The following is a 13,816-nucleotide window of genomic DNA, read 5'->3' as shown; positions in this document are numbered from 1 at the left end:
CTTCCCTGGCTCCTTGGTGTGGTGACTGCTTTCCCCTGCCTCATTGCTCCACTTGGCTCCCAGCCACATTCCCTTGCAGAGTTACCATTTCTTGCTGTTCCCTGACATCTCCTACCCCAAACACAGAACCCTTTTATGTAGCTGTTTTATATTTTTTACATAATGTATGCTTTTGTGGGGGCATGTTTGAGAAGAAGGCAGAGCAATTCAGTCAGGATACCTGGATGAAAAGCAGCAGATTGAAATAAAAGAGACAAAAGTTCTTAATGGTGTGTGTGTATAAAATATCTCTCTGAATCTCACATTGCTTGTGTAAAAGCTTTGTCGCTTGTCTCCATGACTTGTTCATTGGAATGCTATACAAGCTTCATTTTTCCTATGTATTTGTATAGGTTATACTATGTTGGGAAACATATGTACATATATTACAATTATGTTTTTCAGTTCTTTATTATTTTAAAGCTCGTAATTGCAGGAGGCCAACAAACCACTAGATGGCAAATGCCTTCTACAGCATAATATCCATGTATCCATACAATCTTCTATCCTCAGCTTTATAACTGAGGCTTAGGGGTGTAGTGCTGTGGAAGTTCATAAGAATCTGGGGTGAAGATGTTGCAGTCCTGCTCCTCCCTGCCTCACCCTCCCTTTTCTGTTTGGTGTTCATACAGCCAGGTGTGGAGAGGTTTCTGAGAGGTGATCTATGCAAAAAATAACATAGCAAAAAAACAAAAAGATATTCCATCAACCAGCTTATAAAACAAGGTTTATTCTGAGAGCAGCTGTCTCATCTTGGATTGTTTTATGCTGCTCAGCAATGGGATCACATTTCTCCTATCTGGCTTAAAATTTCAGGGTTCAGGAGGATAAAAACATTATGCATATATACAAATGATCATCAGATAATCTCCATAAGTTACTGAAGATGACCTCTTGTGACTCTGTTTTTTCATCTGCAAGAGACATGGTATGAAGATATGTTTGTGATGTGGTTGCTTTTATTTTGATAATTAAAGTGGTTTGTAAGCCTTTCTGTAAGGCTAATGTAGCAAAATCCATGTGGGGCTGCCAAAAAGTTCTGCAGTTAAAGGGTAATTTGGACTTAAGAACGTTGTCTCTTTGTTGGTGAGGATCTGATAAATGCAGTGCAACAGGGCTGGACAGTGTTTTGTTTTCAGTTGTTTTATCTTTGCTGGTTTCACTATAGCACCTGCAATACACTGAGAAACAGACAGAAATATTTGGAGTTTGTCATTCAAAGAGGTGGAGCTCTGGGAATGAGGCAGAGCCCAGTACTACGCACTCAGATAGGACAGCTGAGGAGGTGGGTCAGTCTCATGACAGAAAAGTGAATTAACTGCAGCAGAATTCTGCTCAAGTGCCAATAATTCTGTGTTCTAAAGCCATGGTTCTATCATACAATACTGCAAAATCTGTGTGAGAAATTTCATCTGAGTAAAGGATATTCAAGGTAGTTGTCTGGAGAGTTGATGCTTTTTAATAGAAAAATGTTTTATTTTTAAACAGAAATACTTTCCTTACTCTTATGAATTTCTGAAATTCTTTTACAAATGGAAGGTTATCCTTCCAATTGTAGTATCCCCTCTTTCCTATGACAAGTTGAAGCGTGGTGGGCAGCCAGCTTAATGCAAAATGTTCAAAACAAAGTAGAACTTGCCATCACAGAATTATGGCCAGATTTATGGCCAATAGGGGATCTTAAAGTGTATTTAAAATACAGCTGTACAAGTTCATGAAAGGGAAATCCACGGCTGGCTGTTAAATATTAACACACTGTGTCTGGCGCCTGTCTGAAATCCTTGATGGGCAAGTTGTTGGAAGCTGGAAAAATACACGGGGAAAGTCGATGCTTGCTCCACTGTCACATTCTTTCCCTGGTGCTGATTTTCATAGAATAGAATCACAGAATGGCCTGGGTTGAAAAGGACCTCAGAGATCCTCTAGTTTCAGCCCCTCTGCCATGGATAGAGTCACCAACCACTAGAGCATGCTGCCCAGAGCCACATCCAGCCTTGCCTTGAATGCCTCCAGGGATGGGGCATCCACAACCTCTCTGGGCAACCTGTTCCAGTGCATCAGCACCCTCTGAGTGAAAAACTTGCTCCTAACATCTAACCTAAATCTCCCCTGTCTTGGTTTAAAACCATTCCCCCTTGTTCTGTCACTATCAACCCTTGTAAACAGTCATTCCCCCTCCTGCTTATACTCTCCCTTCAAGTATTGGAAGGCCACAATGAGGTTTCCCTGGAACCTTCTCTTCTCCAAGCTAAACAAGCCCAGTTCCCTCAACCTTTCCTCAAGGAGAGGTGCTCCAGCCCTCTGATCATCTTAGTGCTCCTCCTCTGACCCATTCCAAGAGCTCTGCATCTTTCTTGTGCTGGTCAGCGCACACTGCTGACTCATGTCTAGCTTCTTGTCCACCAGGACCCTCAAGTCCTTCTCTGCAGGGCTGCTCTCCAGGAGGAGACAGTTGCTAAAGACAAAACAGTGGGCTTGAGGGTCTTTTGGTCAATCATTTGGACATTTCTTTGGCCAGACTCCTTCCTAATTTTCTTGTATATAATAGCACCCTGAAGCTGAAGCTGCTAAGTTTGCAGTGGAGGAGAGGAGGTGTGGACCAAAATCCACCAAAAATCTATTGAATTTCAACCTGGGCAATATTTTCATTGCTAACAGTGCTCCATTCCTGACTAGCTAGATAGTAATTAAAGGCTTCAATTAAACAAGAAAGCAATTTTCTGATGGCACAAAATGTGTTGAAAATGAATTACATCCTGATACTTACTCCTGTAGCCTGTTGGTGCCCACCTCTCTGCACAGCGCTCTTATGAATTATCTGTGAAAAGTTTTACTCCCTGCCCAGAAGTCTTAAGTTGTTTTGTAAAAACACATGCAACTTAATAGGAAAATCTTTCCATTATGAAAAGATACTGATTGCTGTCCTGTCATTTCCAGGAGTGAGCGATATGTGAGTACTGCATGCTGGTCTTTATTATCTTTGAAAAATACATCCTCGAGTTAGTTTGTACTGCGAAACGGCTCAGTTGCACAAGAGAAAGCATTTGGTGTGACATTAGAAGTACAAAGGTAGCATAAGAAGGCTTGCAGGAGGTCTGTGTGCCCGCCAGGAGGCACAGCAAGCTCGGGCTGCAGCTTCCTCGTAGCGCTGAGCAGAGAGGTAATGAAGGGAGGCAAAACTTTGCATCTGGTTTTTGCATCCCGAAGAAGGAAATTGAGAGATTTCTAATGAATATATAGAATAAAAGTGGGAGCGAGGAGAACTGGCAAGAAATTGGAGTAATCAGATACATATGTGTTGAAACTGTCCTCTGGTCAAATGCTACAAAATGAAATGCATTTTGTTGCTGCTGTTCCCTTTTATTAGATGTCACAATTGGTGTGACTGAAAACAAAAATGTTTATCAGTGCATAAAGCAATGAAGTGCTCTTCTTCTTAAGGTGTACATAAGCATCTGTGTAAGAGAACTTTCCAAATTAGATACCTCTGTGCACATCTGGAAAAGGCTAAAGTTCTGATGCTGCAAACACTTACGCATGTGAATCATCGTATCTGTTATATATTAATATATAGATGAGATTAAAAAACCAAAACCCACACAAAGCAGCCACAGACTTACCGAAAGGCACTGGTACATTTAGGACTGCACAGACGTCTTGTTTGGAACAAGCTTATCAGTTATGTTTTGTCTCCAATGGTGTAACTGAATTAGAAAAAATGATCTGTCTCTCTGCCAGCCTAGGAGCACACAGATCACATCTGGAACCTAAACAGTGTTGTACTCAAAGCTGCCACATTTTATTATTTCTATAATATTTTAATCAGAGCCCTCTTTCTGTCATTTCAAAATCAGGTGGTCAGTGAGAAACAGAATCAGAAAAGAAGCAAGCAAAAAGTTCTTTTCCCAGGCCTGAAAAGAAAGGAAATAAGAGCACAGAAAGGAAATAAAGAGAACCCCAAACTATTATTAAAGTCTCATGAGTGTATTTTTTTTTTTTAATTGCCAGTCTCATGACTTTCTGGGAACTGATTTATTGAAAGCCTTGGTTTGGCAATTCTGTGCTTGGCTAGCCTGGCCTTTGCCCAAGTCCCCTTTTTTTCTTGGCAGCACTTAAAACAGTTGAGCTGTAGCCCATGCTCCTTCGTAATCCAAGATTGAAGTGTGCAATGAAGAGCCCTTCAGCAGAGGAAATGAACACGGTGACCCCAAGCCCAGCTGGCTGCATGGCTGTGGGGCTGCTCCCCAGCACTGCCTCCTCGGTGGGCTCAGCACTGCTGGCACTCTGCAACTGATGCAGAAACTTGTGTTTATTTTAAATGGCGCTGGTTCAGCTGGCAGTAACCCAACCACTGGAAACTCAGTTGTTTAGAGAGAGCTCATCTGATCTTTCCAATTATTTTGCATTTGCATGAGCTGCTGTACAGCAGACAGACGCAGCGTGCAGCCATCTCCTGCAGCAGCTCATGTCCCACTGAAGCAGTGCTGCAGCAGCGCCAGGCATTAGTGGTCGCTCAGCGAGCTCAGCAGGAAGGCAGCAATAAAACAATGCTTTCAGTGTGCTTCACTGGCTTTGTCAGTCCTCTCTCATTTCAAGGCAGAGCATTGCAGGTGTATAGATAGAATATAGAAGGACTGCTTGTCTTGCGCTGCTTTTAGGGCTTTCAGCCAAACTCTTGGAACACATTGGGGTTAGTAGCCCATAGCAGTGCTATGGCTGTTCCAAGCTGCTGAGGTAGCACTCTGCCCTGTTACTTTTTAACACACTCAGGTTTTGTATATACAGTCATACAGTACTAAGGCTTTGTTTTAAACTGGCAGCTGTGAAGTTAGCAGCGTCCATGCCAGGACAGCAGTGCAGAGCCTGGCTGACCAGCACAGTACTGAAGCCCTGGGCACCACCAGCTGAAGGAGTGTTCAGCTTCAGTGTTAATGCCTCTCCTACAAGGACAGGCTGAGTGAGCTGCGGCTCTTCAGCCTGGAGAAGAGAAGACTCTGAGGTGACCTGAGAGCAGCCTAGATATTGAAATATCTAAAGTGAAGCTACAGGGAAGAAGGGGACAGACTCACTCTTTAGCGGGGTCAGTTGTGACCGCACAAGGGAAAGGGCTTCAAACTTAACAAGGGTAGATTTAGGTTAGATGTAAGGAAGAAGTCTTCTACAGTGGGCGTGGTGAGGCACTGGAACAGGTTGCCCAGAGAGGTGGAGAATGCTCCATCCTTGGAGGCTTTCAAGGTGAGGCTGGATCAAGCCCTGGGCAACCTGATGGAGTTATGGTGTCCCTGTTCATTACAGGGGAGTTGGACTAGATGGCCCATGGAGGTCTCTTCCAACTCTAAAGATTCTAGGATTCTATGATTCTCTTGTTGCTGGTTTAAAGGGTATGTATGGAAGACTAAAATCTTCAGCAAACTTATCGGTTTTGTTCTAAAGACTTCTTCCCACTGCACAGAAAACCACAATGCTATCACAGAGCAGCTGAAGTGAAAACTCCAGTTTTTGCATGTACTATTACAAATACCACATTTTACTGAAACAAAAAGCCTTAGGTTCGAATACAAGGACACAGAACGCAGTGCTTTTATTTGATGCTTTGTATTTAATGATTAGGGAGGTGATTGTCCCTCTGCTTGCCAGTGGTAAGGTTGCACCCTGAGTACTGTATTCAGTTTTGGGCTCCTCGCTATAAGACATTGAGGCCCTGGAGCATGTCCAGAGAAGGGCATTAAAGCTGTGAAGGGTCTGGAGCACAAGTCTGGTGGGAGTGACTGAGGGAACTGGGATTGTTCAGTCTGGATAAGTGGAGGCTCAGGGGAGACCTTATTGCACTCTGCAAATGTCTGAAAGGATGAGATGGAGTGGCCTCAAGTTGCACTGGGGTTTGGGAGAGGGGGAGTGTTCAGATTGATTTATATGAAAAATTTCTTCTCAGGAAGAGTGGTGAGACAGTGGCACAGTTTGCTCAGGGAGCTGGTGGAGTCACCATCTCTGGAGGCATTCAAAAAACATGGAGCTGTGACACTGAGGGATGTAGTTAGTGGACATGGTGGGGATGGTCTGATCATTGGACTGAATGATCTGTTCTCTAACCTTAATGATTCTGTAATTACATTTGATTAAAAGTACTGTAGAAGTTAGCAGATATAGCAGCAACCCTGTACATCAGAGCCTGACTTCTGGATCTGTTTCAAAGGAAGAATGCAGAGCTTTCATTCAAAGGTTGAATACACACATGCACACTGCATGAGAAACCAACACCCTCCCCCCCCCCCCCATCCTCATCTGTAGTGTGCATCTTCCTCTGCTTTGAAAGAACAAAATCTGGAAGAAATCTCTAGCAATTTTTCTTGCTAGTCCTCTTAACATCTTGTGTAAAGAAGGGTAATGGTGCCAGCTTAGTTTAGGGTAAGCAGTATGTTGTAATCTGTCTTGCTTAATTTGCTGAGTCATTCATTTTCTTGATGCATGGATTTGTTAGTGGCCTTGCTCACTGTTTAGGAAAAATACAATCCCAGTGGTTTAGATTTCACTGAACATAGAAAAATCTAGATGGCCAGCTCTGCAAACCAAAATGCATGTGAACAATTCTTCAAATATACCAGGACTGCCAGTGAGACTCATAAGTCTTGTAAGACTAACTTTGCTGCCTATTTTAGCTTACTGCAAAAGAATGCAGTTAATGTTCCAGTGAGTTACTTCAGGTACTATACCAATATTTTGGAAACTCATTTCTAAATATTTTTATACACAAATTAGCAGTTCTGGTATCCTAAACTGATAAAGAAAAATTTCAGCAAATAAAAATATCTTCACAGAATCACAGAATTGTAGGGGTTGGAAGGGACCTCCAGAGACCATGGAGTCCAACCCCCTGCCAAAGCAGCTCCCTAGCCCAGGTTGCACAGGTAGGCGTCCAGGTGGGTCTGGAACGTCTCCAGAGAAGGAGACTCCACCACCTCTCTGTGCAGCTGTGCCACTGCTCCGTCACTGCGCTGGGAAGAAGTTCCCACACACATTTGTGCAGAATTTCCTATGCCTCAGTTTGTGGCCATTTCCCCTTGTCCTGTCACCACACACTGCTGAGAAGAGTTCAGCCTCATCCCTTTGCCTCCTGCTCCTTAGATATTTATAGATGTGGATCAGATCCCCTCTGAGTCTTCTCTTCTCAAGGCTGAACAGCCCCAGGTCTCTCAGCCTTTCCTAATAAGGGAGGTGTTCCACACCCTTTATCATCTTTGTAGCCCTCTGCTGAACTCTTCCAAGGAGTTCCCTGTCTTTTTTGTACCAGGGAGCCCAGAAACTGGACATACTGCTCCAGGTGAGGCCTCACCAGAGCAGAGTAGAGGGGGAGGATCACCTCCTTTGACCTGCTGTCCACGCTCTTTTTAATGCACCCCAGGATCTCATTGGCCTTCTTGGCCACCAAGGTACACTGCTGGCTCATGGCCAATCTGTCATCCACCAGAACACCCAGGTCCTTCTCCTCAGAGCTCCTCTCCAGCACTTCATCCCCAACCTGTATCAGTGCATGCAGTTATTCCTCCCTAGGTGCAAGACTCTACACTTGCTCTTGTTAAACCTCATATGGTTTCTTTCTGCCCAACTCTCCAGCCTGTCCAGGTCTCACTGAATGGCAGCACAGCCTTCCAGTGTGTCAGACATTCCTCCCAGCTTCACATCATCAGCAAACTTGCTGAGGGTGGACTCTATCCTCTCATCAAGGTCACTGATGAAGATAATAAATAGGACTGGACCCAGCACTGACCTCTGAGGAACACCACTAAGTACAGGCCTCCAACTGGGCTCTGTGCCACTGATCAAAACCCTCTGAGCTCTGCCAGTCAGCCAGTTCTCAACCCAAGGGATTCTCTTTCAGGGATGTTGAAAATGTGATGAAAGGTAAATGACATCTGTCATACTATCATCCTGAAAAATGCCTGAACCTTAATACAGAGTGCTTTGGAGGCTCCTGTCCTGATGAAAATACTCCAGGAGCGTTCTCAGCAGCTGCACTGGTTGCGGGGGCACAAGGCCTAGCAGAGACTGAAGTAGAGGTATTCTACCATTTAAAACCCAGTCTGAAAGGACAGAAAGAGTCAGGCTATGACAAGAGATAGGCTGTGCCAAGGTGAAGAAGTGAACACAGAATGCTCTCCATCTCAGTGCAGCTGGCAGCACAGCTACTTACTTTTATTTTCAATATTTGGATTAAAAGCCCCTATGTAGGTTTTGAGCAAATCTTCATTTTGCTTGGAAAATCATTGTAACAGTATGGACTCTGCTGCTGGATTTTAGTGTAGTACTGTGTCTAGCAGGACATGGTTTTTCAGTGTTACCATAAAAATACTAATGAAAAAGACATGTATAAAGGAAGTTATCTTCTGCCCTTCCATATTAGTAGGTGTAGTGTGACTTAGTTGCTATTGAAAGATGAACAACTTACCTTAAAAGCTGGATTCTGTTCTTCCATATACAGCAGTGGGAGTACCACCATCATAAGAGTAGAGAATATTAAAAACAGCCTTTATAAATACAAAGGATTTCAAAGAATTTGCAGCAGAACTATGACAGCATTCCACAAGGACTGGTAGCTCTCTCAAGGGCCTTAACAGCTGAAGATTGCGTTTTAGATTATAAAATCTAATTGCTATAAGCAGGAATCTAACTCAACATTTGCATGGGCTGTTGCGTTTGGGAACAAGTTTTTCTGAGCCCTATTAGTTGTACAGTAACCCCTGACATGAGCATAAATGAAGTCCCCAACAGCCTACGTTTCTTAGAACTGACCTCCTACAGAAATGAATGATTTTCTGACCAGTTGTGTAACTTGTATTTCTTACTTTCTCCTGAAGGGAACGAAGACTTGACCTTTCAGAAAGAAAGAGTTTGGAGCAATTGTGTACACTTGGTAGTCTCTTTGAAACTTCGTTTTATAGAATTAAACCTTAGAGATTCTTTCTCCTGATTTTCCTGAAGGCAAGGATAGTTTGATCACTGACATACTCTCTCTGTGAGCTAAACCTAGATTTATTTCTAAGGCTCATTGGAGTGTGTAACGTGCCATACAGCATTATGTTCATTTAGCCCGATTGTGCACATCTAACTGCTGTTGATTCTCAGTGCTTCTGAGAGGAAGCAAAAACAAACTAAACCCCAACATATTTTCAGCAGAATTGTGGTGACGGAAAATTCATCCTAACTTGTTTAAAGCTGGTGTTTCAAGCTGTTTTTCGGTGCCTTTTAAATAAATAGCATAAATATCCAGAAATAGTCGTTCAGGACAGGAAAATATTGCACTTTCTCTATGCAATATTCACTGTGTGACTTCAGTAACATCCTAGAGCAGTGAGTCTCACAGTCAATCTTATTCCCTGATAACAAGATAACACCTGGCTGCAAATATACTAGTTTTTAACTGCCTAGTCTGCCTTGTCCTGTATTACAAGACCAAGAAAATGAAAACTCACAAACCATGTTCCCTATTCTATTTTTATTTTTGTGAACCCTTTGCTAGATCTTGACCCAGAATTTTGAAGGAATATTTACTAAAAAGGGACATACATCCTATTTAGAGACAAGAGACCATGTGGTATAGCAAGACAGAACTTTGAAAGGTGGAAAGTAAAGGAAGGCCAATGGGACAGCAATTATTCTTTTTGTAAAGTAGTAATTTAGAGCTGTCCTCTGGTTTCTCAGGGCAGGTGGCAAATCCTTACCTCCTTAAGTAAAACTTTCTTTGCTACTACTTGCTGTCAAGTCTGGTGAATGACCAGCAGCAGCTTAGGTTGCTATATGCTGAAATGTCACTGCTTAATTTTAGTTAGTTACTTACAGTCACCTGCTGTCCTTTGCTACTGGTCATTGCTTTTTGTTAATCACTCATAAGTGATGTGCATTTCATAGGGAATCACATATGAAGACACAAGTAATGCTTGCTGCCCAGTGAAGATTTTTTACAGAATGGGTTTTATTTATTTATTTATTTATTTTCTTGTTTGTTCTTCCTCTGAAGCTTCAGGCTTGCATGTTTGAATCTCTTCTTCCTTAGTTCATTTCTTAGATAAAAAGTTCTAATTCATTAGGTTCCTTTTTCTTTTCTTTTTTATTTTTTGTCCATGCCCTTCATGTGTCCAGATGTTGCCTAATCCTGTCCTGTTAAGGATGGGGAGTGAGAGTGGCTTGGTGGGCAGCCAGCAGCTAGCCTCAGTTACCCCACCTGTGGTGATCAGGTCTGTGCACCACATTTCAGCTCAGGTTGACTTGTACATGTCTAAGTCAAACATCTTGTTGGTGAGAGCCACACACTGTACTGCCTAAATGAATAGCTGCTTTTTTCACAGAATGGTTGGAGTTGGAAGGGACCTTGTGAGGCCATCTTGTACTATGCCCCACTCAGGCAGGGTGACCCAGAACCATTTTTCTGGAAAAAATATTGTTACCACATCATGTGCAAGATGTAAGTCACTTGTACTTCCTCTACCTTGTGTAAACTTAATTTGCCATTGTGCTGCCTGTGCTGCAACTCTGCTGAAATTCCTCCAGTCTTTTGCAGACTGATAATAGAAATGAAGCCAGCATGAGGACTCAGCTGGAGCAGTGAGTCACAAAATGCTCAACTGTGCTTAGGTGGATATCATATATAGAAAGAAATACAGATAGAATTTCATATAAAGAAAGAAAGAACAGACCTTCACATTAACAAATGTGCAAGTTGGCAAACCTCCATCTTTGTGCAAAGCTTCAGTGTTGTGATGATGACCAATCAGCAGGGTAACCAGGTTAACCCCCTCCTAGTCTTTAGGTGGAAACATGCAGAAAAAGCAAAAAACAAAGCAGAAACATGCTTTGTTTAAAACATCTAGATTCATGGAACAACTTAGCCATTTTTGCAATTTTAACTTCAGCAGCATCTGAAGAACTAAATTTCATAGAATCTTAGAATTGTAGAATTGTTTGAGTTGGAAGGGACCATTAAAGTTCATGTAGTCCAACTCCCCTGCAAGGAACAGGGACAGGTACAGCTTGATCAGGCTGATAAGAGCCCCATTCAGCTTGACCTTGGGTGTCTTCAGGAATGGGGCATTCATCACGTCTCAGGGCAAAATGTTCCAGTGCTTTTTCCTTATATACACTCTAAATCTACCCTCATTAATTTTGAAACACTTTCCCCTTGTTCTATCACAGTCCATCCCCTTCTTCCCTGTAGCTCCCCTTTAGATACTGAAAGGTCATTTTTGTGGCCACCTTCTGGATGCTCTTTAACAGGTCCACATCTCTCCTGTACTGAGGACTCCACATGTGGATGCAGTACTGCAGGTGAGGCCTCACCAGCGCAGAGCAGAGGGGCAGGATCACTCTTGTCACCCTACTGGCCACGCTGCTCTGGATGCAGCCCAGGATATGGTTGGCTTCTGTATCTGTCTCTGTAATACCTTTCTCTGTTCACTCTGAGCTTCACGAATGACATCTCATAGAAAGTCATTAACAGAAATCAGACCCTTAAGGAATCTAAATTAAACCAATTACCCATTTCAGCTGTATCATATTTCATTGCTTTAGTACTCACTGTATCCTAACTCATTTGGTTCAACTACCAGCATTCTTTAAGGATATCCAAGGATTTTTATCCTTTAATATTTTTTTCTAAAAGTAAATATTGCTAAATCTTTCAGCCCTTCTTCACACATGGTGAAATGAAAAGGAGCAGCTTTTAAAAATATTATTGGAGTAGCAGCACACTTAAGTTCTTAGCATCATAGAATTATCTTCCCTTTTTCCCTTACATTTCTCCTTGCTGAACTTTAATCAAAGCTAACTTTTTCCATAATATTAAATTGCAACATAATACCTGTACAAGAACATTTGCCCTAGTAGTCAAAATTACCTTCCAGGCTCAAAATTGCGTCTTTGTAGGTGTGCTAATGATTAAGCATTGAGATATTCTAGCTTCTGCAAATGAAGTCTTGATACATTCATCACTTGCTGTGCTAAGGAGGTGAAGAAAATGTTTCCATAGGGATACTCACTAGAGCAATAGGACTGTAGCTGCTTTTAATGACACATACTTTTTCCTTGCATTGGCTTAGCCTTTTTGTTCTTCAGTTACTTCAGAAGCTCAGAACATCTGACTTGCTACTTTCTCCTCTGTACTAGCAGATTAATTCTGAAATAAACCACTTTTTTTCAAAAGAGACATAGAGCTTAAAATAAGAAAGGAATTGTATTTGTTTTGACTTCTTTACCTAAAGTTCATGGTGTGACTTTTTTGGCTACTGCTTTTTTTTCTGCAGAACTTCATCATCAAGGGCAACACACAATTCAGCTGAAAATAACATCAGCAAAAACAGTCATCTATTTGCTTCTAACTAGGACACTTTCTTAGAGTGAGTTGGGGAGACTTGTGTAGTTTCCCCTTTGAACAGGTGATACAGTTTTTCATTTGGTTCCACGGGCACTTTTTCCATCTTTGATGCTACTGGCATATTACCAAAATACTGAGAAATACTATCCTATAGTTAAAAAACACAAAACTGAACAGTCCACTTCAATTTTCAGTTTTCTAAATATATGTAAACATTCAAGGAAATGCTCATTTTAGAAAAGGAGCCTTAGCCACGCTGTTCAGAAGGGGTTGAGGGAAAAGGTAAACTTCCTTTTTGAGGTTTCGGCACATCCATTTTGGTACAGTAGGTTGGTGACTCAGTCTTGAGACTGTTTGGAACTGAAAACTTTTAAATCTCACAGCCCTGATTACTTCTGTTTCTTAATAAGGAAGGAAGTCAAGGAAGTAAAATTAGAAGGGTACAGGACTTAAAAATACTTCATTCCTAGTAAAAACCTCTGTATGTTATTATGATTTTGCTTATTCACAGAACTGCATGGCTGCATCGTAGGAAAGCTTTAATGTGTAATTTGGGGATGTGTGTATTGGGGTAGAATCAAAAGCATTTGCTTTGGCTTTAACAGTTGTATGTATTTTACAAGCTTTCAAATGCCTGCATCCAATTCCCAGCTAATCATATTCTTTCCCTTTTTTTCTTATTGCCCATAGAAGTAGTTCCATCAAAAACACTGTTGTCTGAACTGGTGCTTTTAACTTAGGCTGCCTATTACCATACCTTCTATTTTATTTCATTATAAATTCTTAACATTATTTTCCTGAAATTAATATCTGCAGGGTTACCAATGGCTTTCATTTCCAATGCTATGGACATGACCCAGACGTGTTACAGCTATAATAAACACTGTCACTAAAAAAACAACACTGTCACTGCAAAACAACTTGCACTTGTCATAGCAATTACAACTACGGATGAGATAGAACATGAAGTGGCCAGCAGCAAGAACTGCAACTGAGTGTCAGCTGTTAGATGACAACCTTATGTATCAGCAAAGGCATGTTTGGGTGACAGGAAACAAGAGCACTGACATAAACAGATTTGTCCCAGCTGGAGTACAGCAAATCAGACAGCTTGCCCCAACCTTAATTGCAAAGCAGTTTAATTTGTTAATGTGCCCTTTGTGCAGTTATCAGCAGTTACAAAACCGTAAGTGATAACAGCAGTTAGAATAATGGATGAAACATAATGAATGGGTGATCCATATTTTGTGGGCAAAATTTAAGTTATTAGCAAATTGTTACCAGAGATGCAAGCACTGGCTCACTTAATATCATTGGTTAAGGTCCATATTTGACACACATCAACACTCCTCTACAATTGAATTTACCATGTTCAGTTTTGAGCAGAAAAAGATATTATATAATTTGGCCCTGAGA

Source organism: Cyrtonyx montezumae, unplaced genomic scaffold (assembly GCF_038088225.1).
Source record: "Cyrtonyx montezumae isolate F1298 unplaced genomic scaffold, pur_monq_1.0 scaffold_12, whole genome shotgun sequence".
In the NCBI taxonomy this organism is placed as follows: Eukaryota; Metazoa; Chordata; class Aves; order Galliformes; family Odontophoridae; genus Cyrtonyx; species Cyrtonyx montezumae.
Note: the sequence above shows the minus strand (reverse complement) of the source record.